Below are 23,930 nucleotides of genomic sequence, written 5' to 3'. Positions count from 1 at the left end.
TGGTAGTCTTGCCTAGATGTTTGCCCAGGTTCACGCCCTCTCGAAGAGGTAAAACTATATGTCCTGCTTTATTGTATTGATTGTGGATGGGATACAGAGTACATGTGATCTATCACAAGATCGGATGTGAATGAGTTGGCCTGTACAACCCTGGCACCTTAGTTTATATAGACACTGGGGTATCTAGGATTTAGACATGGCCGGTCGGATCTACAGGGCAAACATGTCGAGTACTAACTCTATGTCCTGGAGAATACGCAAGTCTTCGTATTACTCCTCAAGGCTTCTAGATCAAACGAACAGGGCTACATGGTGAAGTACAGGAAAAGTTTCTGACCTAAAAAAACAGCCGACTGAGATGTGGCCGGTTTTAAATTTATAGCAGTCTTAGAGCATCTTCAACAGCCGTGTTAAAAGACGTGCGCGCGGGGTAAATTAGCTTTTTAGTGTGCGCGGCCCGGTTTCGCGTGCTCCAGCGGTGGCGGCAAACTAGCCCGCGCGGGAAAAGATTGCGCGCGTGCGGGAAAAGGCGGCAGCTCGTGCGCTAGATTTGGCACACCGCGTCCGGCGCGCCTATAAAATTGCAGCGCCTCTGCCGCTCTCTCTCGCTCCCTCCACTGCTTTCTCTCCTCGCCGCCGACACGCCACCACCGCGCCACCATGCCGCCTCGCCGCCGGGGAGGTTTGGGCTACCGCAGTGTCCGCGTGCGTCCGTCCGGCACCTATTCCGCCTCGATTCAGTCCGGCGGCGGCGTGTGCCTCGGCCTCGGAACCTTCGACACCGCCCAGGATCGCGCCCGTGCGTACGACGCTGCGGCGTGGCGCCTCCGGCGGTCACTTGACCGACGTGGCGATGCGGGAGCGGGCACAGGAGTTGGCGCCTTTCCCGCGGCTTAACACTGACGAGGATCATCGCAAACACCGAAGGCGGGAGCGCCGTCTTAGCCTGGCCGAGATGGGCGAGGAAGCCATGACGCTGTGGAGGCAACGCTTCCCGCAAGACATCATCAATGAGGAACAGTTCTTCGCCGAGAGGAGGGCGGAGAGGGAGGAGAGAAGGAAGGAGCGAGCCGCCTATCGCGAGGACAAGGGAACGCGGAAGGCGGTCGCTAAATACAACATGACGCTAGGAGATGCGTCGTCCTGGGACTCCCGCGACGAGCGGTTCCTTGACGCCTATGCTCAGACGTCGGAGGAGGACATCACCGAAGCAGAGTCCGAGCCGGAGAATGACGAGTAGTAGTAGTTTTTCGTTTTATTTTGTATCGTAGAAGCAGGCCATGTGAATGGAGTAGAACTATATATCGTTGAAGAAGCCTAGATGTACGCATTTTGTATCGTAGAAGCAGGCTATGTGCCGAACTATCTCCATATTTGTATGCTATGTATGCAATCGTGAAGAAAAAAAAATATAGCGCGCCTGCTGGAGCGGCTCAGGCGCGCTTTATTTTGCGGCGGCCGCTGGAGCCAGCGCACCGCTGCGCGTAAAACCTGGCTCACCCGGCGCGGTATTCTGATTTTTAGCGCGCCGCGCGTTGCGCGCCTGTTGAAGATGCTCTTACTAAAACTCAGTCGATTTAGGTTTGATTATATCTGAGCTGATGTTATATTCGTGAGATCTTACAATGGGATCTGTGCAAATTCTTCGTTTCAGTTTCTTTTTTCTTTTTTCTTACATATTATGTCACTCGCCTGAGACATAGCCGGTTCCAAATTTATAATCATCAATCGCTGTGAACTTTGGCAAACGAAAGAATCATATGCACACGACAATCTTGGTCTTCAGCTCACGTTGATACATACGTAACGGCAAACACACGTGGAGTTCGGCTACTGGCTGCGGAAGTCCATGTCCATGAGCTCCCGTGCCTCGCTGACGAGCGCGCAGAGGCTCACCGCGTGCCGGCTCACCCCGGCGCTGCCGGAGAACACGTGGAAGCACTCCAGCTCCGACGTCGTCTCAGCCACGCGCCGCAGCTCCCGCCCCACCCCCGCCGCCGCCATCAGCTCCGCGAACGACGAGTCCATCCTCAGCATCCCGATCAGGAGGTCCACCGTGAACCGTCTGATCCGCGGCACCTTGATCGAAGGGCTGCTGTACCTCGCCAGCACGTGCACCAGCCTGTTCACCAGGTCCACCTCGCTGACGCCGGCGCGGGCGAGGTGGTGGGCCAGCTCATGAGGCCCCATGAGCCTCACTGCCTGCGCCGCGAGGCCCAGCGACACCTCCAGCAGCTTCGACTTCTTGGCCATGATGTTGTGCAGCACCGTGGCGGCGCCGGACGTGACGGCGCGGACCTCCGGGAACCGCTCGGCGCCGGTGTACGCGCACAGGTTGGTGAGGATCCTGGCCGCGCCGACCCCGACGGCGTTGTCACTCAACGCCTCCACGAGGCGGTCGACAACGGCGGGGGCGACGTTGAGTATGTGCTCGCAGTTGTGCGGGCTGTCGAGCGCCAGCATGGCGAGCGCCTCGCCGGCCTCGACGCGCACGGCATCACCCTCGTCAGTGACGCCTTGCCGGAAGAACATGGCGAGGAGGAGCGAGATGACACTGCCGGTGCCGCCGATCTTCTCACGCGCGTCCTCGTCCATGGCGAGCCGGGTGAGAACCTCGGCGCCAAGCTGCTGCAGCTCCAGGTGGCTGGCGGCGTGCTGCAGCACGGCGCGAATGTTGCTGACCGTGAACACGATCTCCGCCACCTCTCGCCGCAGCTGTTTCCCCGTGCTCCCGGTCGTGTCGGCGAGCATCCTGATCACCTGCAGCGACCTCTTCACTGCTTTAGCGCGCGATTGGGTGATGACCGTGGATGGTGCGCCGGCTGCGCCGATGCTGGAGAAGTCGATGATCTTGTCGAGGAGGCCCCGGGCGTTGCCGATCTTGCTGCAGTTGTCGTGGTCTTGCGCGAGCCTCTTGATGATGAGGAGGCCGAGTAGGTTGCACTCCTCGTCCGCGGCGTAGAGCAGCGACGACACGGACTCAATGGCGCCTGGAACGCCAGCGACCCGGAGCGCGTTCCGCTTCTTGCTGGCGAGCTTGGACACGACGAGTGCCGCGGACGCCCTCGCCCCGGCCTCTGCCGCGCCCTTCCAGCTGAGCATCTCCACCAGCCGCTCCATGACTGCCGCCGACGTGCCGACCCGATGCAGCGCCGCGTCACCGAGCCGTGGGCTCCCGGCGACATTGACGAGGATGCCGACGCCGATGCGCTGCTCGTCGTGCGAGCCCTCCACGAGGAGCTCCTCGGCGAAGGAGACGAGGTCCGTGCGGAGACCGTCGAATATGCTCCCGTCGACGCACCGAGAGTATGCGTCGTAGAAGAAGCGGCGGATCGCGAGGAGCCCCGGTGCGCCAGCGAGGTGGCACTCGCTCGCGACGCACTCGAGCAGACGGCCGTGGCTCACCTCCCACTCCCACACAGCCTTCTCCGCGAGGAAGAGAAGCGCCTCCGCCAGCGCGAGCCCGTAGAAGATGTCCAGCGCCGATCGCCGGTTAGTCCGCGCGTCCTCTGCTTCGCCGAAGTCCTGCCTGACGAGCCGCACCGCCGACAGCGTGATGCAGGCCGTGGCGGACGCTAGCTGCAGCCAGTAGAAGGCCCTCCCGACGTGCCTCGACAGGAAGCCCCAGCTCTTCAATCTCCAGCTCCATCTAGACGACGAGGCATCCATATTCTTGGTGCTGCCGCCGCGGCCGTCGAGGCCGAAGACGAAGCGGAAGGAGCGGGCGACGAGGCGGAAGCTGGAGCGGCCGGCAGCGGAGAGCGACCAGGTGGCCTGGTGCTGCCACTCGAGCTCGTGGCTGCGGCTGAAGATGCGTGCGCCCTCGATGAGGAGGATGATGGTGACGGACCAGAAGTCGTCCTTGCCTAGTGTGATAGCGAAGCCGCCGAGGAGGACGACGGTGGCCCAGATGAACCCCAGCGCGCCCAGCCCGCTGGCCGCCTTCTCCAGGATCGCCAGCCGCAGCGCCAGCAGCGTGAGCCTCCGCTCGGGCCCCTCCGCCGCCGTGCCACCGCTGTCGACTCGCTCGCTGCACGAGGCCGCTGCCGCGTCGAGGCTGGCCGACCCGCCGCCTTCGAGGCTCGAGCGTGGGGGCGAGTCATCCGACAGCTGCGGCTACACCCCCGCCGCGCTCGGCTGGCCCTCGATGAGCACCCGCACAGACCGGCTAATGTCGGAGCTGACACCGCCGCCGTCCATCGATCGGTCTCCAAGATCGAGTTATCAGCTACTATAACACGCTGGATCAATGCAGTGCTATGCTGGATGTGCAGCGTTGTTCTTGAGTTCTTGACCTGGTACGTGATAGATACCTGATAGCGTGCGTATATATATGCGTGGAAATGCATCATGCGGCCGCCATGGACGAGGGAAACGGGGTGTCACTGCTTGGGTTGCGTGGGCGCGGGAGTTGTGTTTGTCCGGAAGGCAAGGGAGGATCAGCAAGACGGTGCGCGCGCGCGTGCAGATGTGGCGACCGTTTGCACGGTTGGGGTCGACTGATGGGACGGGATGGACGGACGGGATCGGTTCTCCGCGGGTCTGGGGGTGGTGTGGAAGCAAGGAGAACCGATCCAAGCGCGGCGCGTGCTGTCCACCGCTCGATCGTCGCACGCTTGCTTGCTTGCTTGTGTACACCAAGCGTTGTGCGAGATCATCCGTCAGCGGCCTAATTTGAATCATACACATGGGAATGGGATCCATGACGCGCTATTAATTTCGTTGTCGTGAGCTCAATCGATGGTGTCGATCAGACGGACGTATACGTTCGTACGTAGTACAAACGATCGTACGTACTACGTCGATACTAGCTACCTAGCCATGGTGACATGATCTAGAGACTAGATCGAGATGTCCACTCGCAGATTAAACCTTGGCTTGCACGTTTTGTTCATCATGCGTAAGGAGTGCAGTACTAGGTTAACGTTAATCATGCGATTAGGCTAAGTCAATTAGTTCATGAATTCTTGACAACTTTGATACCTCTCGCCCGGCACGCTACACACACACATACTCCAATCATACATATGCGTATGGGTGTTCCCCGAAACAGAGATGAAACACTTCAGTCCAAATCGATAAACGAATGGTGGATCTATGTCGTATACATCCTTGATAATTATTACTTCGACAGCACTAACCTTCCTAGCTACTAACTTTTTCGCCCTTTTTGGCTAGCTCGTTTTCTTTTGGTCGGTTAGCAGATAAGATAGCTATCTATCTGGTCTTAGAAGCGACCAATTCGTGAGCCAGACAAAGCATTCATCATGAGAGGCCGGCCGATGTAGAGAGCAAGATCGATTCCCAATATTACTTCGGCCGGCAAGCGATTATTTCTAGAGCATGCTCGAGCTGTATGGCGTAAAAGAAACGTGGCATTGTCAAATTTGTTTTGGGGAGGTGGTTAATGACACTCTTCTCTCTAAAACAGGAGTGACATGTTTTTAGCATAAAGTGGCAATGACAACAGAGAGGCACGGAGCATGATATAAACCACATTGCTTCTTCTTTTCCTTTTTTTTCTTCGAAAAAACCACATTGCTTCGGCCAGCGAGAAATCAAGACCCCTCACGAACATGCTCGAATATTTCGTACAAATATCTTGTGAAGCAATTAGGCAGCAAAAACTTATGACACTAGATAAGTCTTGCAATACACATTCTTGGTATAAAATGTTGAATATTTGAGCAATTTTTCATATAAAGTAATTCAAAATTGCAAATAGATAAATCATGACAATCATAAAAGAAATGATCATTGGTGTAAGTAACAAAGTACTGAAACTAGTCATGCTACCAGGTAAACAAAAGACACGTATATTTTTGCCATTAAGTTTTGTGAATGGTCATATACCTTGTGGATGGAGACTTGTCGGTGAGATCAGCTATTAAGTTTGTTGAGCGTGAGGTCATACCCGTAGCGGAATTCACTTGGAACTCCAAGGCCCCTTTGTAGTGCCGCGTCTTCATGTGGCTAGCTTTGGGGAACATATGTTGGACATCCAACAGACTTGACATGAGAGGACGGCCACACTAAGATGCTTGCCCATTTTGTGCTCAACATGAGGAGACAATCAAGCACATTCTACTCAGTTGTGTTTTTGTGAGGACTGTCTGGTGGGAAATCTGCATCGCCCTTGGTTGCGAGCTTCGTCGACAGATGACACACTTGACAAAGGGTGCATTAGCGTGGTCGGTGGAGGACACAAACCAAGAGACATAAGAGTCGTTCTTATCTTGACCATGTGGGGACTATGGAAGCGCAGAAATGCAAATTGTGTTTGATGCAGCAACACCATCGAGACGACATGTGATAAGTAGGATGATCACCAAGGGACAAGTGTGGAAACCGGACGTCCTGCTACAAGAGGAACTAGACCTCTTCTTTGGGGCATTGACAAGATGAGTTATGAGTGAGTAGTCCACTTTCAGGGTAAGATTTAGGGTAGAGGTGGAGTGCAAAAAGTTGTAAGCATATTGTAATGACACCATGGATGTGGATGAGCTATCTTTCCTTTCTTCTGCAATACATGATACACATGCTTGTGCATATACGAGAAAAAACATCATATCCAAGGCGATTGCTAAAAGCCTAAAACTAATAGGACAAACAAAATCTCTAACATGATGGACAAGAGCACATACAGAGCAGTGGAAAAACATTTGTTGGCAATACTGCTCGATGTCATGTCGTCAGGAGGCGGTCGACATTGGGGAAGTCGTTGTGTGCAGCCAATAGTGTAGGAGAGTTCAGCAGTCATGCGAGAGCGCTCCCAAAAAGGTTAGCACACCAACTTATTTTCTGCTTGACAAAACGAAGATAATGCGTACACATGACATATGTACTTGCCCGGCTCGGCTCGATCACGAAGCACGATGCGCGTGCATGATGAGGCGGGCAACGAAAGAGGATCGTGCGAGTATGTGTCCTCTTCTCAAGATCTTAGTGGTGTGTAGAGGAACCAGCCTTATATGTTGGTACAACACACCCTCCACAACCACGATGAGAATAAATATTCACACTTGCCTTGCCATGCAAGAATAGGCCATGCGGTCCTCTAGAATTTATTTGGGAATCATTACTGGAATTTACTTCAAAATTATTGCTGAATTATAACGGGTTGGGAAATTTTCAATTCCCCAACGACCTTGATATTTCTCCCAATAAATTCCAGTAATAATTTCGAAATTTGTGGGCTTCATTAGTAACAAGGACGTATATCATGTTCTTTCCAACTTCTCGTACCATCGCTTAGGTCCTTGTTTCAAGCAATACGAAGATTTCAACAACTTGTACATCTTTCCTTCATGTGCATCTACTAAAATCCATTTAGGAAAATTCTTTAAACGTCTATTTGATGAACGGAAAGATTATGCGAGCCATCCAAGGAAATTAGTACTGAATGTTAGTCAATCCAACCACATGTGCAGAGGTATTAAAGAAATCTTCATCTCATTTTTTGGATATAACTCTTGGCTACAAGGCATGCATTGTACTTTCTCCTAAGGGGTTGTTTGGTTCATGACCAGGACAACCTCTTCAAATAAAGGGCACACCAATATTTTGATGAAGGATTCGCCCGCCCATAGTTCGCCCCAACACGTTGGTAGGTGGTTGCTTGATATTTTGTCAATTTTATAAGAGGTTTGAATGTGGTTTCTAAAGGTTTTTGGTGTTTCTCGTGTTTTTCTAATGCTAATCCTTCAAGAAAGAAGAAAATTTATTTTATTATTCATGTGCAAGAATAAACATATTTGGAAGGAAACAAATCAATATCCAAACAATGAACCCGTGTGGAGCAATTTTCCTTTGAGCGAAAGTTCATCAGAGCATCCAGAGCGCAAGAGAACGCATAGTACGAGCATGCCCGCTCGTACCAGTGGTTGTACCACACATTGTTGCCACCACCTCATCAACACAAGCGACTTTTGTGAAGGCAAGATAGTAAGAAACACAGATAAGTCGCCGTCACCACCTCCAGAACAAAGAGATAAGAGATCTGAAGCGAGGACCCGCGCCAGCACCGACTCAAACGCCTGAATCCAAGGCGAGCACCACATGCCACGAGCGGCAGTGGTCGAGGGAGAGGACGGCGTCAGGAGAGGTGTTGGCCGCCCACCAGGCCCGCATGCGTACCTGTGGATCCAGAAGACCAGCTCCTCACAGCGGTCCTCCGTCGCTCCCTCACGCCGGCAGGGACCGACGAGCGGCGGCTCCACCACAAAAACACCAGAGCACTCTGGCTTGCCATCAAGCAGTCGGAGTGCGAGGTTACGACAAATGTGATGGACAAAGCAAAGGCCACTCGGCTCACGAAGGCGCATGAATGTATCCTCCAGAGGATGACCAGCGTCATCTCCTCCTCCGACGACTTCCATGGCTCCAGCTCTGATGATGATGATCGTTGCACCGCAGATGCCTAGATGGAGGGGTACAGCCACACCCATGAGTGCAAGGGGAAGGGCAAGCGAGGAAATGATGATTTCCTTTGCCCTTCTCCGCCTTCTTTTAGTTATTAAGCTATTTTAGTTTAGATATGTGTCCGTCTGGTAATGAACTGTATATTTTGGTCCCATGAATTGTGATGTTTATATGGTGTATGCAATTTCGTTAATCTATGTCCGTTTGTTTCTTTGTTTCTTTTATCAACGTACTTCCGTTCATGTTACATGGAAAGCACGGATTTGGGATGCAGGATTTGAGGAGTAATATTAGTAGATGCAAGTAGGAGTCGGTCTACTAATCTTGGACGTGGTGCCTATATACATGATCATTGCCTTCGATATCATCATAATTATTTGCTCTTCTATCAATTTCCCAACAGTAATTTGCTTACCCACCGTATGCTATTTTCTCGAGAGAAGCCACAAGTGAAATCTATGGCCCCCCGGGTCTATTTCCTATCATATTGTTTTTAGATTTATTATCCAAAAAAACTAAAAATATCTTGCTGCACTTTTTCTTTACTTATTTTATTTTTTGTTTTTGCTATATCTATTTATCCAATCTCATACAATTTAATCTATCTCAATACCGAGGAGGGATTGACAACCCCTCTTACACGTTGGGTTACAAGTATTTGTTATTTGTGTGCAGGTGTTGTTTACATAGTGTTGCTTGGTTCTCCTACTAGATTAATAACGTTGGTTTCATAACTGTGGAAAATACTTACCATTTATATGTTGCATCATCCTCTCCTCTTCGGGGAATTACCAACGCAGATACAAGCAATCAGGAAGAATTTTTGGCGCCGTTGTCGGGGAGACATGTTCAACATCTACCAGGTTCCTAATCAAAAATCTCATCTCCTTGCAATTTACTTTATTTGCCATTTGCCTCTCGTTTTCATCTTCCCCACTTCTAAAACATTTTCACAAAAACACAAAAATATTTTCCGTTGCATTTTTCTTGTTTGCTTCTTTGCTTGCTTCGAACCTATCATCATGGCTGATTTTGGTATGGCAAAAACAAATGATGGCAGAACTCCTAAAATTGGATGTTCTGGTAATCTGGATGCTAAAACTTTTGTTTTGGGACAAGGGAATGTTATAGGAAAAAGTGTCATCCAAGAATTCTTCAATTGTGTTGGAACTATACTTGTGATGATGCTACTATACTTAAAAGAACTAAAATTTATGCGGAAGCTATTTCAGCACTAGTTCTGAAACTTGGGAATAGGTTTATCCATACTCATCCTACCTTGCAAAGATTGGTTTATGAGCTACCGGTTATAATGGATCCTAAAGCTAAAAAGATAGCCACCCTTGTCCTTATGAACAAATTTGATCACATAGTGCGGGGAGCTAGAGAGATCTTTGAATTTTATTGTATGAACCGTGAAAAACCGATAATAGATGAGATCCATTACAATAGTTATTATGTATTAAGACATATTCTTGGCAATGATCGCCTCTTTGATGAGTACCTTAGGAAGTTCCCATTTTGGATATGATCCAACAAGTTTTCAACGATGTCAATCGACAATATTCTTGGATCTTAGCCGGTAATCAAAGGGAATTTGCAAGTGGGCAACTTGATAGTGCTAAAATTTCTATGGATAATGTGTCCCAAGTTATATTTGAAAAACCTCCTGAAAAAAGTACTACTATGGAAAATAAGAAGAAAGATGGCAATACATGAAACTATGCATTATGCCTAGCTAGGGGCATAAAACGGTAGCACTTGTTGGCAGACAACACAATGTATAAAATATTTTTTCTCTTTTTATTTTTGTTTTTGTGTGTTGACACAATTATGCTACTGTTATGATTGTGTTTTTATGTTTTAATTAGTGTTTGTGACAAGTAAAGCCTTTAGGATCATGTTGGGTGATAGTTGATTTGATCTTATTGAAAAACAAAAACTTTGGCGCCCAGTTCTGGAATTTTGAAAATTCACAGAAATGTGCTTTTGCTCTAATTTTTTTACACATCATTGATATACAAATTTCCCACATTGTCCTAGTTTTCAGAATTTTTGGAGTTAAAGAAGTATGGTCAAAGTCCAGATTACTACAGGTTGTTCTGTTTTTGACAGATTCTGTTTTCATTGCACTATGTGCTTATTTTGATGAATCTATGGATTGTATCGGGGGTATAAGCCATGGTAAAGTTAGAATACAGTAGGTATAATGCAATAATAAAATATTCATGGGTTTGCAATAGTTCTTAAAGTGGTGTTTTGATTTATTATAGTAACAACACTCACAAATATTTTTGTTAAGTTTTGCTTTATTATACTAACAACACTCATGAATGTTTTTGTTAAGCTTCCATATTTTAGATTTCACGCCGAACGCCGTGGCCTGTATGGCCATCTTCGCCCATCTCTGCGAGAACTTCGCCCGGGTGGTCCCCAACATAGCGCTCTTTCACCACTACTTCGTCCCTCGCATCCAGCCAGGAGGGGCTCTTTCTGGCTGTGTCGCCTGGATCCCGAGGGCCTTGAGCAAGAATATGTACCAGAGGGGACCCACAAGGAGAAGTGGTAAGAATGGTGGAGCAAGTGGTGCTGGATCATAGAGAAGGACATGCAACCGTTTTGTATGCCCCGACAGACGAAATTGGTCCGTGGTGGCAACTGGGGCGACCTCGATTCTCAAGATGGGAAGCTCACAGTTGCAACCACCAGAATTCATTGCCTCAGAGCTGTCGGGCTCACGCTTGAGATGATTGGGGCCGACTTCCTTCGATGCCGCATCGCCCCTTTGCATAACAAAGGGAGGACAACTTGGGATTTTCGGAATGCGGCAGACATCATGAGGCTGCGCCCCGGCCTGAACTACAACTTTACGGTGATGCAGCATGTGGCTCTTGGCCAGAGGCTGTTTTAGGTCAAGGCCGACAAGGCTGACAAGGCCGGCAAGACCGACAAGCCGTTTAGGTTGCCGGCGGGAGTGATCCCCTTGTGCAACAATTCTGCCCTGACCTCGATGATTGCCATGATGCCGATGTTCGATGCCCATGGCCTTGATCCGACCTGGGCCGAGCCAGACGTGGAGCGGGTGCAGGAGTTCTTCGACAACTTGTTGGAGAGGGCCGTCCGGGAAGAGACACATCTCATCCCCGACACCACCGACGAAGAGGTGGCGTATATCACCAGCAGGGCGGAAGAAGCACCCTTTGCCGAGGAGGCTGGCAGAATTGGCTCCATGGAGGACGAGGCCAATGTGGAAGAGGATTTTGCCACGTGGGAGGAGCCCGCCGGAGAGCACAGCGGCGCAGGCGCCGAGGGTCCTCTTGTTGAAGATGTGGCCGAGGAGACAGCTGAAGAGGAAGAGCCCCCAGCCAAAAGGAAAAAGTGTGTCCTCCGGTGAGCCGTCTCCGGCGAGCCAGTCCAGCAGGCCTCTTTGCGTGAAGAGGGCCCCGGCAAGGGAGCGGTCGGCAAGGGAGCGACCGGCAAGGCCGTGCGGCGGCAAGAGGCCCAATCGCAACATGTGCGCCATATGAGGCGCACGGCTGCGGCAACAAAGGAAGCAGCGGCCGTTGCCTCCACCACGGCCAAGTGGCCTAGGTATCCATCCCCCCTTCTCGCTCGGACACCATACCAGAGGCCGAATTCGACCTCTCCTCTTTTAGCCCGAGGAGGGAGAAGAGGCCAGAAGAAGAAGAAGTGGATGAGTAAGTATCTTGCCGCGTTCTTCATCCTCTTAGTCTCTGTTTTGACTATTTTATCTCATTTGATCTTGTTTTAGCCTACTCTCGCAGAGACACGGAGACGTTGGTGCAAAGGATAGCGAAGAGGGCCAAGACCTCGACGGGTGACGTGCCCCCTGCAAGCACTTCAAGCGCACCAGATACAATCACGATCAGCCCGGATCCCAGTCCACGACGCAGCCCCCGACTCAGCCCAGTGTGAGCCCATTACTCACTTTCCGCTGGCGAGTGTTGGGGTATGTATCTTTACTGCTAACCTTGCCGGGTTCGCAGGAGAAGAACGGCAATAGGAAGTGCCACTGAGGGCCACCCCCGACATGCTGCCTCCGTCAACCACATCACCCAGGGAGGGGTCCCCAGCAAGGGCTTCCACCGATGAGCCCACGTGCGTGGAGGTCGAACCGGCGAGCATAGGTGCCGACAGCTCAATCCCGGCAATGAGTGTTGTCGGGGAGGGAACCGCCCCTCAACATCTCGTCACAGGTAAGCCACCTGCATCCTGGCCCTCGCCATTCTTGCTATATGGCTTTCTTTCCTTCTCTTTTTGTTTTGAGGTTTAGCTTTGGCTTTGCCTTATTCCCCTTTTTTGTTTTCAGACCCCCCCCCCCTCAACGGACCAGACGTACGCCGACGCCATCATCGAGGAGGCCGCCAAGGATGCTATCGCCAAGGCCGCCAAAGTCGCTGCCGACGAGGCCGCCAAAATTACGCATGAAGAGGCCGCCAAGGGCTCTGCTGGGGAGGCCGGAAAGGAGACCGGCGACCGTACTGGCGGCAACCCTCCACAGGAGCGCCTGGTGCTACATCGGTCCCGGAGTCCTCAGCTGCCGGGAGACGGTGGCCGAAGACCAACCGTTAACTTCCAAAACCCCCACCCCAAGCAGATACCTGAAGGTAGGCGACGATTTGTTCATCAGCACCCCAGGGACGACAAGCACCGGAGCGCCAACCGAGGGGGAGGTTTTTGATGAAGAAGTTATGGCGGCTCCGCCGGGCTCCAGGTCGTTGACGAGCCGAGCGCCAACGGCAGTGGTTCCAAGGAAGACCAGCTCCTCCAAGCTATGAGCAGCAACTTTCAGAAGCTCCAGGTGCTTCACTGTGCCCGCAAGGAGAAGCTGGACTCCAGGGTGGTGGTCGTTGAAGCAGCAGAAGCAGACTTCCACGAGCGCGTCAGGCAAATGCAGACCTGGTTTGCCGAGGCCCGGCAGGAGCTGAGGACCAGCCAGGCACAGCTGAGTGAGCGTTGGAATGAGCTCCACATGAAGCAGTCTGATACTGAGAAGGCCCAGGAGGAGGCTGCTGCACAGGCCGCCAAGGACGACGCCCAATTAAGGGAGTGCCGCATTCTGCTCGACACCAAAGAAGAGGACCTTGCCGTTCGTGAAGAGGTGCTTGCCGCCAAGCTCCGCAGAAAGGATGAAGAAATTGAGAAGCTCATTGCACAGCGGACCCAGGAGCTGGAGCAGAAGCATAAGGACGTACTCGACGCTCTGGTCCTGGATCACGCCGGCAAGTTGAAGGAGGCCGTCGACAGCACTGAGGCCATGGAGGCCACAAAGAACGAGCTGGCCGGCAAGGTGGAGAAGCTAGAGGTGGAGCTGGAGAAGCACAGCAAGGAGGTCTCGATGCTGAAGACCGACAGAGAAAAGAGTGTCTACACCTTGGCGGAGCTGCAGGTCACCATATCTGACAAGACCATGCTGCTCCCCAAAGCCAACGATTCCATTGCCGATCTGAAACTGAAGTTGACCACCCTGGAGGAGACCCTTAGGGACAACAGGGCTCGTGAGAAAGCCCTGGCCAAGGACCTCCAGGATGATAAGCTACTGCTTGAGAGGCCGCTGCCACCCACAACGATTATGTGCAGGGCATGGAGATCTGGACTAGGCGCCTCATTGATGTCGCGGAGAGGCTAAGCATGCAACTGTCCATCATGGGCATGCCGAGCTTCAGATTCTCCCACGAAGAGAGGGTGACTCAGAGCGCCAGGCTGACCATGTTCTTTGAGGCCGTCCTTGATGCCCTGAAGCTGCTCCACTCCAACCGAGCAACCCATCTGGCCAACGAGTCCCGGAAGCTTTACCGGGGCGTCCTTCTCAAAGTGCTCACCAAGGTGGCGTACTAGAACCCTGGGCTCGACCTCACCAACGTACTTGAGAGCTTGTCGAAGGACAAGGACCGCCAGGCGCTCGAAGAACTCGTCGCACCCATTGTCGGTGTTAGAACCGGCAGATCTCGGGTAGGGGGCCCAAGCTATGCGTCCAAGGATCAATGGTAATAGGAGGCTAGGGGACATGATGTTTACCCAGGTTTGGGCCCTCTTAATGGAGGTAAAACCCTACTCCTGCTTGATTATGATTGTTGAGTATGAAGATTACAAGAGTTGATCTACCTCGAGATCGTGATGGCTAACCCTAGATGTCTAGCCTATGCGGATTCCGATGATGGTGAAAAAGTTGCCCTCTACGGACTAACCCCTCCAGTTATTATACACATCGAAGGGGGTCTATGGATTGTACAAAGTCGGTTTATCAGGGAAGGAAACCTCCGGACTCTATTCTTGCCGTCCATGTGTTGAGAAGTCCCATCCGGACGCAGTAGATGATCTTCTACGTGTTCCTGTATGACCCATGCAACCCGGCTCAAACTCCTAGGCTGGACATTTGAGGATCCTCGAATCCAGGACTCCCTCAGTAGCCCCCGAACTTGCCCGCAATGTCGATGTAGTATGCAGACGCAAGTCTTCGACTTTGCAAGGCGGGTTCTCCATTATACTCTGGATTGAAGATAGTCCGGCGTCGACTTCCGTGTCCAGTCTTTATGATTCCTCCCCGTTGTCGCCTCGATTTCCACACATCCAAGTGAATGTGAACGGTCCGTTATCCTTGTATTTTAATATTCCTGGAAGGAACAAACCGCATCTATAAAGCAAGGCGAGATCTCTAAACCGTCATCTTGCATCACACCAAAAGCAATAGAGCAAGCCACAAAAAACTGACCTTGGCGAGCGCCCCTGGTTCCTCCTCGCGTCCTCATGGCCCTCAAGAGGGGGACTGGCAGAGTTGTTCCGTATCTCACCTCCAGCTTAGTCGACTCCAAATGCAAGGATACCTCCCTCCTCCAGATCTAGCCTCCGTATGGGTGGGCTTAACCACTATAGGTGTTGATGCATTGGCGGAGAATTTCCCCAATCCCAGTCAAGGGGAGAGGGTGTGCTTCACCTCATTTCTTTTGAGGGGCGTGGGATTCCCAATCCACACCTTCCTTAAGGGCCTACTGGAACACTACGGGATCCAGCTGCACAACCTCACACCAGGTTCTATTTTACATATCTCCGGTTTTGTCGCTCTTTGCGAATTGTTCTCGGGTTGTGAGGCTCACTTAGAACTATGGAAAAAGTTCTTTTGCCTCGTCCCCCGCCATCAGGGCGGCGGGTCTATTTTCGAAGTGGGTGGCACTGAAGTATGGCGTATAGCCAGATCCAGCTCCCCCGTCGGGAATCCGAAGAAAGGATCTGCCGAATGGTCTTCGGAATAGTTTCCGCTAGGACCCCGCTTCCACGGGAGGGTAGGACAAAAGATGTCATACAAGTTCTTTTCCATAAGCACATATGACTAATTACGGAATACATGCCTACATTACATTGATGAATTGGAGCTAGATCTATATCACCCTATGTTATAACTATTGCATGAGGAATCGCATCCGACATAATTATCCATCACTAATCCATTGCCTACGAGCTTTTCATATATTGTTCTTCGCTTATTTACTTTTCCGTTGCTACTGTTACAACTACTACAAAACCCCAAAAACATCTATCTTTACTTTTGCTACCATTACCTTTATTATCATACCACTTTTGCTACTAAATACTTTGCTGCAGATACTAAGTTATCCAGGTGTGGTTGAATTGACAACTCAACTACTAATACTCAAGAATATTCTTTGGCTACCCTTGTGTCGAATCAATAAATTTGGGTTGAATACTCTACTCTCGAAAGCTGTTGTGATCCCCTATACTTGTGGGTTATCAAGACTAATTTCTGGCGCCGTTGCCGGGGAGCATAGCTCTATTCTCTGAGTCACTTGGGATTTATATCTGTTGATCACTATGAAGAACTTGAAAGACGATCGAACTACTATTTTGCCCTCAACTATGAGGGGAGTTGTGCTGGTTGTGTTTTTAGGGAAAGAACAGTCGACGAAGCTGAAATATTATCGAATAATATGTTGACTAATGAAAATAATTGGACTCTTCCCGAGCCAGCTCCTGAAGTAATTCCTGAACCAATTGAGCCAACTCCTGAGCCTATTCCTAAACCCACTCCGAAGAAGAGAGGTGTTTTATTTCTCAGTCCTGAAGATATGCAAGAGGCAAAGAAATCAATGAAAGAAAAAGGTATTAAAGCTGAAGATGTTAAGAATTTACCTCCTATTGAAGAAATACATGGTCTTAATATACCTCCTTAAGAACCACATTGTCTTGATAACCCGACACAGGTAGTAAAGGTAAATTCTCTCTATAGATATGATAAAGTTGAGATACCCTCTACTAAATTTCATAGCCCATGCTTAGATGAATTTGACGACTTTATGGCTAGACAAGAAAGTTTTAATGCTTATGTTGGTAGAGAGTTAAAGAATAATACTTTCGAGATAGGAAGCGTAGGTGATAATCTGGCTAGAGTTAAAGATGAACTTGACCGCGTTAGCAAATATGATTCTATGGTTGCTACTCAAGTTGAGCAAGTACTCAAAGCTCAAAATGATTTGCTTGATGAATTGAATAATAAAAATGACTTTGCTGTTAGAGTGGCTACTAGAACTGGTAGAATGACTCAGGAACCTTGGTATCCTGAAGGCCACCCTAAGAGAATCGAGCAAGATTCTCAGAGAAATAATTTAGAGGCACCTAGTTCTTCTAAAAAGAAGAAGAAGAAAAATGATAGAACTTTGCATGCTTCTAGTGAACCTACTGTAGACACACCTGAGAATCCCAATGATATTTCTATTTCTGATGCTCAAACTCAATCAGGTGATGAACATGAACCTAGTGATAATGTTAATGATGTTCATGTTGATGCTCAACCTAGCAAAAATAATGATGTAGAGATTGAACCTGCTGTTGATCTTGATAACCCACAATCAAAGAATCAACGTTATGATAAGAGAGATTTTTTTGCTAGGAAGCACGGTAAAGAAAGAGAACCATGGGTTCAGAAACCCATGCCCTTTCCTCCTAAACCATCCAAGTCAAAGGATGATGAGGATTTTGAGCGCTTTGCTGAAATGATTAGACCTATTTTCTTACGTATGCGCTTAACTGATATGCTGAAAGTAAATCCTTATGCTAAGTATATGAAGGATATCATCACAAATAAAAAAAAGATACCGGAAGCTGAAATTTCCACCATGCTTGCTAATTACACTTTTAAAGGTGGAATACCAAAGAAACTTGGAGATTCGGGTGTACCAACTATACCATGCTCTATTAAAATAAATTATGTTAGAACTGCTTTATGTGATCTTGGAGCCGGTGTTAGTGTTATGCCTCTCTCTTTATATCGTAGACTTGAATTGAATAAGTTGACACCTACTAAAATATCTTTGCAAATGGCCGACAAATCAACTACTATACATGTCGGTATTTGTGAGGATGTGCCTATTGTGGTTGCAAATGTCACTATTTTAACGGACTTTGTTATTCTTGATATTCCTGAGGACGATAGTATGTCTATTATCCTTGTCAGACCTTTTCTTAATACTGCAGGGGCAGTTATTGATTGCAACAAAGGCAATGTCACTTTTCATGTTAATGGTAATGAGCATACAGTACACTTTCCGAGGAAACAATCTCAAGTTCATAGCATCAATTCTATTGAAAAAGTTCCAACTATCATTTTTGGAGGTTTTGAATTTCCTCTTCCTACTGTCAAGAAAAAGTATGATATTCTTATTGTTGGGGATTTTCATATCCCCGTTGAGGTAACTTAGTGTTATTCGAATTTTCTCCGTTTCCGTGTTATTCGGAATGAGTTTGATAACAAGACTTGATCAACCTTGTTAGTGGATTCATTGTGATGATCACGAGATGGATGAAACTAGAAGGCACAACCTTCTGTTCCCTCCTTTTACTTTATGTTATTTAGAATAAATAAAGCAAAAATAGTATTATCCGTCTGTTTTCTGAATTATCCGTGCATTAAAAAATATTCCGAAAATAAAAGTGCTCCAAATGCCCTGCAAATTTAGTATGATTTTTTCTGGAATATTTGAGGATTTTAGGCATTGAAAACACTACAAGAGGGGCAAGCACCAGGCCACGAGAGAGGAGGGCGCGCCCCCCCTGTAGGGCACGCCCCCTGTCTCGTGGGCCCCTGGTGGCTCCCCTCCACTTATGCCAGCACCCACACACCTCATCTTCTACCCCAAAAAAATCCCCATCCAGCTCAAGCACAAGTTCTAGCTCGTTTTGCTGCGATTTTCGATCTCTTAGCTCAAAGCTCCATTCGCAAAACTGCTTTGGGAGATTGTTGCTTGGTATGTGACTCCTCCATTGGTCGAATTAGTTTTTGGTCTAGTGCTTTATTCATTGCAAATTTTTGCTGCATAGGTGACCATGTTCTTGAGCTTGCATGTTAAATTTTTGAGGTCCCAAGCAATTCCAATGCATGATATAGGCTCTAGGCACTTGTAGGAGTAGTTGCTATCAATCTTGTTTAGTTTTATCCACTTTTATTTTGAAGTTACTAAAATTTCAGAAATTTTCAGAAAAAGAAATATGCTTAGAAGAATGTACCAAGGTGGTTCCTCGGCAAAGAAAGGGCCAAGGATTGCTATACGTGAGCAAGATGTTAAATTGCCGAGGGACGCAAATGTACGGGCTTGTGAGTGGCCATCCGATGATTTTATGGTCGAAGCAGGCTTCAAGGAGGAATTTGATGCGTATGTGCGTAATGCCGAGCTAAAGGACTTCTTACAAGATAAGTGTCCTCAATATTATCAATTGACTGATTCCTTTGTGCGGAGGTTCGAATATATTTCTGCGCGTAATTCTCCTAGTGTCATGTTTGATATTTATGATACATCTTATACCATGGATTTAGAGGATTTCACAACTGCTTGCAAACTCCCGCAGTGGGGTAATATTAATGATCCTCCCAAATCTGAATTTAGAGATTTTCTTGCTAGTATTACTATGGGAGAATCTAGGGACATAGCACAAGCTACCATAGGGAGCATTCATTTTCCTGCTATACATTACTTTGCTCTCTTTGTTGGTAGATGCATTAACGGTAAGGACGAGGTATGTCACATGTGTGCCCCTGATCTTTGTGTCCTCAAGAGTGCTGTGTCAGGTTATAAAGGTTATAACTTGGGGGCAATAGTTGCACGTAGGTTGCAGAATAATAGTAGAAGGGGAGATTTCTTTGGAGGAATTTATGCAACCCGTGTGGCTAATTTTCTTAATATAGCTCCAGGAGAGGGGGATATGATTGTACCTCCTGTTTATTTGGATAAACAAGCTATGTTTGATCATCATTTTCTTGAGAGGAATGAACAATTCCTCCATTATCGACTAATCTATGACAGACGCAACGTCGTCCCTGTTACTCTTCCTGCTGCCTACCTTTTTGATTATCAGGCAAAAGGAAGATATGTTGTCACCAGGAAAGAAGCAACTGAATATGAGAGGGGAATGGAGGCAGCTCGCCAACACGCTGCTGCTCAGGAGGCGGTCGCCTCTGCATCTCAGTACTACCCCAGTTTCACTTATGGATATCAACCAGGCGGTCACTGGTATTAAACCAACTTAGGCCAAAAGCCTAAGCTTGGGGGAGTACGTATTTCTCACCGACTTTACATTCATGTTCACACACTAGTCGTCGGTGCTCATACTCTTTCATTGTATTGTCCATGCTAGTTTAAATTTCTTTTTCTAGCTTTGTTCTTGTGTGTTTGATAAACCTTAAGAAAAACCAAAAATATTAGTTAGTTTAATTTCCATGCTTGTAGCAAAAATTAAAATGAAAACCCAAAAAGATGTCTAGTTCTTCTTTTTACTTGTTGGGAGCTTTCCCGTGTAAATAGTTTTCTTTTCTTTTCTTTCTTTTGGGGGTCGAGAAGACCATATTGAAAATGCTTAGTGGCTCTTATATGCATGATTGTTTATTTAATTTAGAGCCCATATTTCTTGTCTTCTCTCTTGAGTTGAATGCTTGCAGATTCCAGCTTAGTCCAATGCACGTACACTCTTATTATTATACACATCGTTCGGTCGTGCAAGTGAAAGGGAATAATGACGATATATGATGGACTTATTGGGATGAGAAAAGCTGGTATGAACTCGACCTCTCTTGTTTGTGTAAATATGATGAGTTCATCGTTCCTGAGTCAGCTATTATGAAGTAAACATATTTGCAATGACATTTAGAGATTATAGTTACTTGTGCCATGCTTGATTAGCTATGAGTTATAATGGTTTACCTTGCGTGCCAACATGCTATTAGAATGATTATGATGTGGTATGATGGGATGGTATCCTCCTTTGAATGAATTGAATGACTCGACTTGGCACATGTTCACGCATGTAGTTGAATCAAATCAACATAGCCTTCATGATATTTATGTTCATGGTGGATTATATCCTACTCATGCTTGTACTTGGTGTGAATTAATTTTAATGCATGTTTGTGACTGTTGTCGCTCTCTCAGTTGGCCGCTTCCAAGTCTTTTGCGAGCCTTCACCTGTACTAAGCGGGAATACTACTTGTGCATCCAAACTCCTTAAACCCCAAAGTTGTTCCATATGAGTCCACTATACCTTCCTATATGCGGTATTTACCTGCCGTTCCAAGTAAATTTGTATGTGCCAAACTCCAAACCTTCAAATGAAATTCTGTTTTGTATGCTCGAGTAGCTCATGTTACAACTAGGGCTGCCTATATCTTCCATGCTAGGTGGGTTATTCTCAAGAGGAGTGGACTCTGCTCCTCATTCACGAGAAAGGGCCGGTAACCGGGATGCCCAGTCCCATGATCCAAAAAGATCAAAGCAAATCAAAATAATTAAACAAAACTCCCCCAGGGCTGTTGTATGTTGGAGGCACTCGTTGTTTCGAGCAAGCCAGGGATTGATGCTTGTTGGTGGTTGGGGGAGTATAAACCTTTACCATTCTATTTGGGAACTGCCTATAATGCATGTAGTATGGAAGATACAACCATCTCATAGTTGTTGTGTTGACAGCAAAAGTATGCCGCTCAAAATGTTATTCAATCTCCATTTTAAAATCGAGCTTTGGCACCTCTACAAATCCCTGCTTCCCTCTGCGAAGGGCTTATCTATTTACTTTTATGTTGAGTCATCATCCTTCTTATTAAAAGCACCCTCTGGAGAGTAGACTGTCATTAGCATTCATTACTATTGGTTTATATTGGGTATGACTTGACTGGATCCCTTTTACCATGAATTACAATGTTTAGTCAGTCCTTGATCTTTAAAGGTGCTCTGCATTTATGTTTTGCGGTCTCAGAAAGGGCTAGCGAGATACCATTTTGTTATATCATGTGATGATTATTTTGAGAAAGTGTTGTCATCCGAGTTTTATTATTATGGCTCGCTAGCTGATTATGCTATTGATATGAGTAATTGTGAGACCTATGTGTTATTGTGAGTATGGTTAGTTCATAATATTTGCTGAAACTTGAATGCTGGATTTTCATGTTTACAACAACAAGAGCAAAAAGAGTTTGTAAAAGTTTTCTTTATCACTTTCAGTTTATCAACTGAATTGCTTGAGGACAAGCAAATGTTTAAGCTTGGGGGAGTTGATACGTCTCCAACGTATCTACTTTTCCAAACACTTTTGCCCTTGTTTTGGACTCTAACTTGCATGATTTGAATGAAACTAACCCGGACTGACGCTGTTTTCAGCAGAACTGCCATGATGTTGTTTTATGTGTAGAAAAGAAAAGTTCTCGGAATGTCTTGGAAATCCACGGAGGCACTTTTTGGATATAATAAGAATTTTTGGCGAAAGAATTAATGCCAGGGGGCCCACATCCTGTCCACGAGACAGGGGGGCGCCCCCCCCCCTAGGGCGCGGCCTCCTATCTTGTGGGCCCCCTAGACCTCCTCCGACCTCAACTCCAACTCCATATATTCCGTCTCGGGGAGAAAAAAATCAGAGAGAAAGTTTCATCGCGTTTTACGACACGGAGCCGCCGCCAAGCCCTAATCTCTCTCGGGAGGGCTGATCTGGAGTCCGTTCGGGGCTCCGGAGAGGGGGATTTGTCGCCGTCGTCATCATCAATCATTCTCCATCACCAATTTCATGATTCTCACCGCCGTGCGTGAGTAATTCCATCGTAGGCTTGCTGGACGGTGATGGGTTGGATGAGATTTACCATGTAATCAAGTTAGTTTTGTTAGGGTTTGATCCCTAGTATCCACTATGTTCTGAGATTGATGTTGCTATGAATTTGCTATGCTTAATGCTTGTCGCTAGGGCCCGAGTGCCATGATTTCAGATCTGAACCTATTATGTTTTCATGAATATATGTGTGTTCTTGATCCTATCTTGCAAGTCTATAGTCACCTATTATGTTATATGATCCAACAACCCCGAAGTGACAATAATCGGGATACTTCTTGGTGATGACCGTAGTTTGAGGAGTGCATGTATTCACTATGTGTTAATGCTTTGGTCCGGTTCTCTATTAAAAGGAGGCCTTAATATCCCTTACTTTCCGCTAGGACCCCGCTTCCACGGGAGGGTAGGACAAAAGATGTCATACAAGTTCTTTTCCATAAGCACGTATGACTATTTACGGAATACATGCCTACATTACATTGATGAATTGGAGCTAGTCTATATCACCCTATGTTATAACTATTGCATGAGGAATCGCATCCGGCATAATTATCCATCACTGATCCATTGCCTAAGAGCTTTTCATATATTGTTCTTCACTTATTTACTTTTCCGTTGCTACTGTTACAACTACTACAAAAACCCAAAAACATCTACCTTTACTTTTGCTACCGTTACATTTATTATCATACCACTTTTGCTACTAAATACTTTGCTGCAGATACTAAGTTATCTAGGTGTGGTTGAATTGACAACTCAACTGCTAATACTCAAGAATATTCTTTGGCTCCCCTTGTGTCGAATCAATAAATTTAGGTTAAATACTCTACCCTCGAAAGCTGTTGCGATCCCCTATACTTGTGGGTTATAACGCCCCCAGCCATAGGATCATGATCGCAATGAAGACCCCGGATTCCATGAGGATCCGGACATGTTTGTAGAGTTCGAAGATAGAGTCTACTATCAGGCGAGCCTTGACGGCTCGGAGGTGGCCATTATGGATGACTACCCCGACCTCTATCCCTTCGTGAAGGTAAGTGTTCGAAAACTGTATTCTCAAAGAAGAGGGATATTACCACCTGTCTCCTTATCCTCTACATTGGAGGTGTTTCCCAGGATCGGCGCTCAGCGAGCCACACCCAAGGGAGGGCGACTAAGAAAAGGTCAACATCTTCGCGGATGGGTCGTGGAAGATGAAAGGAGGTCGGCAGCACCACTAAACCTGCTCCACCATCGAAAAGGTATATACTTCTTTGTTATTATTCAGTCGTGAAGTTGGACCGTCATTCGAATCCTCCCTCTATTATCGTAGGAGGGGTATTCGGTGTATCGCGGGTAAGGTCCCAACAAGCCGAGCTGCGGCTAACCCGGCGCCAGAGATACCAATCGATACGGGGCGC

The 23,930-nt window shown here is 47.8% G+C and overlaps 1 pseudogene; it reads right to left on the bottom strand.

The window, feature by feature from the left end:
* Window positions 1–1,633: 1,633 nt before the first annotated feature.
* LOC119307923 lies at window positions 1,634–4,287 on the bottom strand (annotated as a pseudogene).
* Window positions 4,288–23,930: the final 19,643 nt, after the last annotated feature.

This window comes from Triticum dicoccoides, chromosome 5B, assembly GCF_002162155.2.
Source record: "Triticum dicoccoides isolate Atlit2015 ecotype Zavitan chromosome 5B, WEW_v2.0, whole genome shotgun sequence".
Lineage (NCBI taxonomy): Eukaryota > Viridiplantae > Streptophyta > Magnoliopsida > Poales > Poaceae > Triticum > Triticum dicoccoides.
The sequence above is the reverse complement of the archived record's forward strand: the minus strand, read 5'-3'. Positions and strand labels throughout refer to the sequence as shown.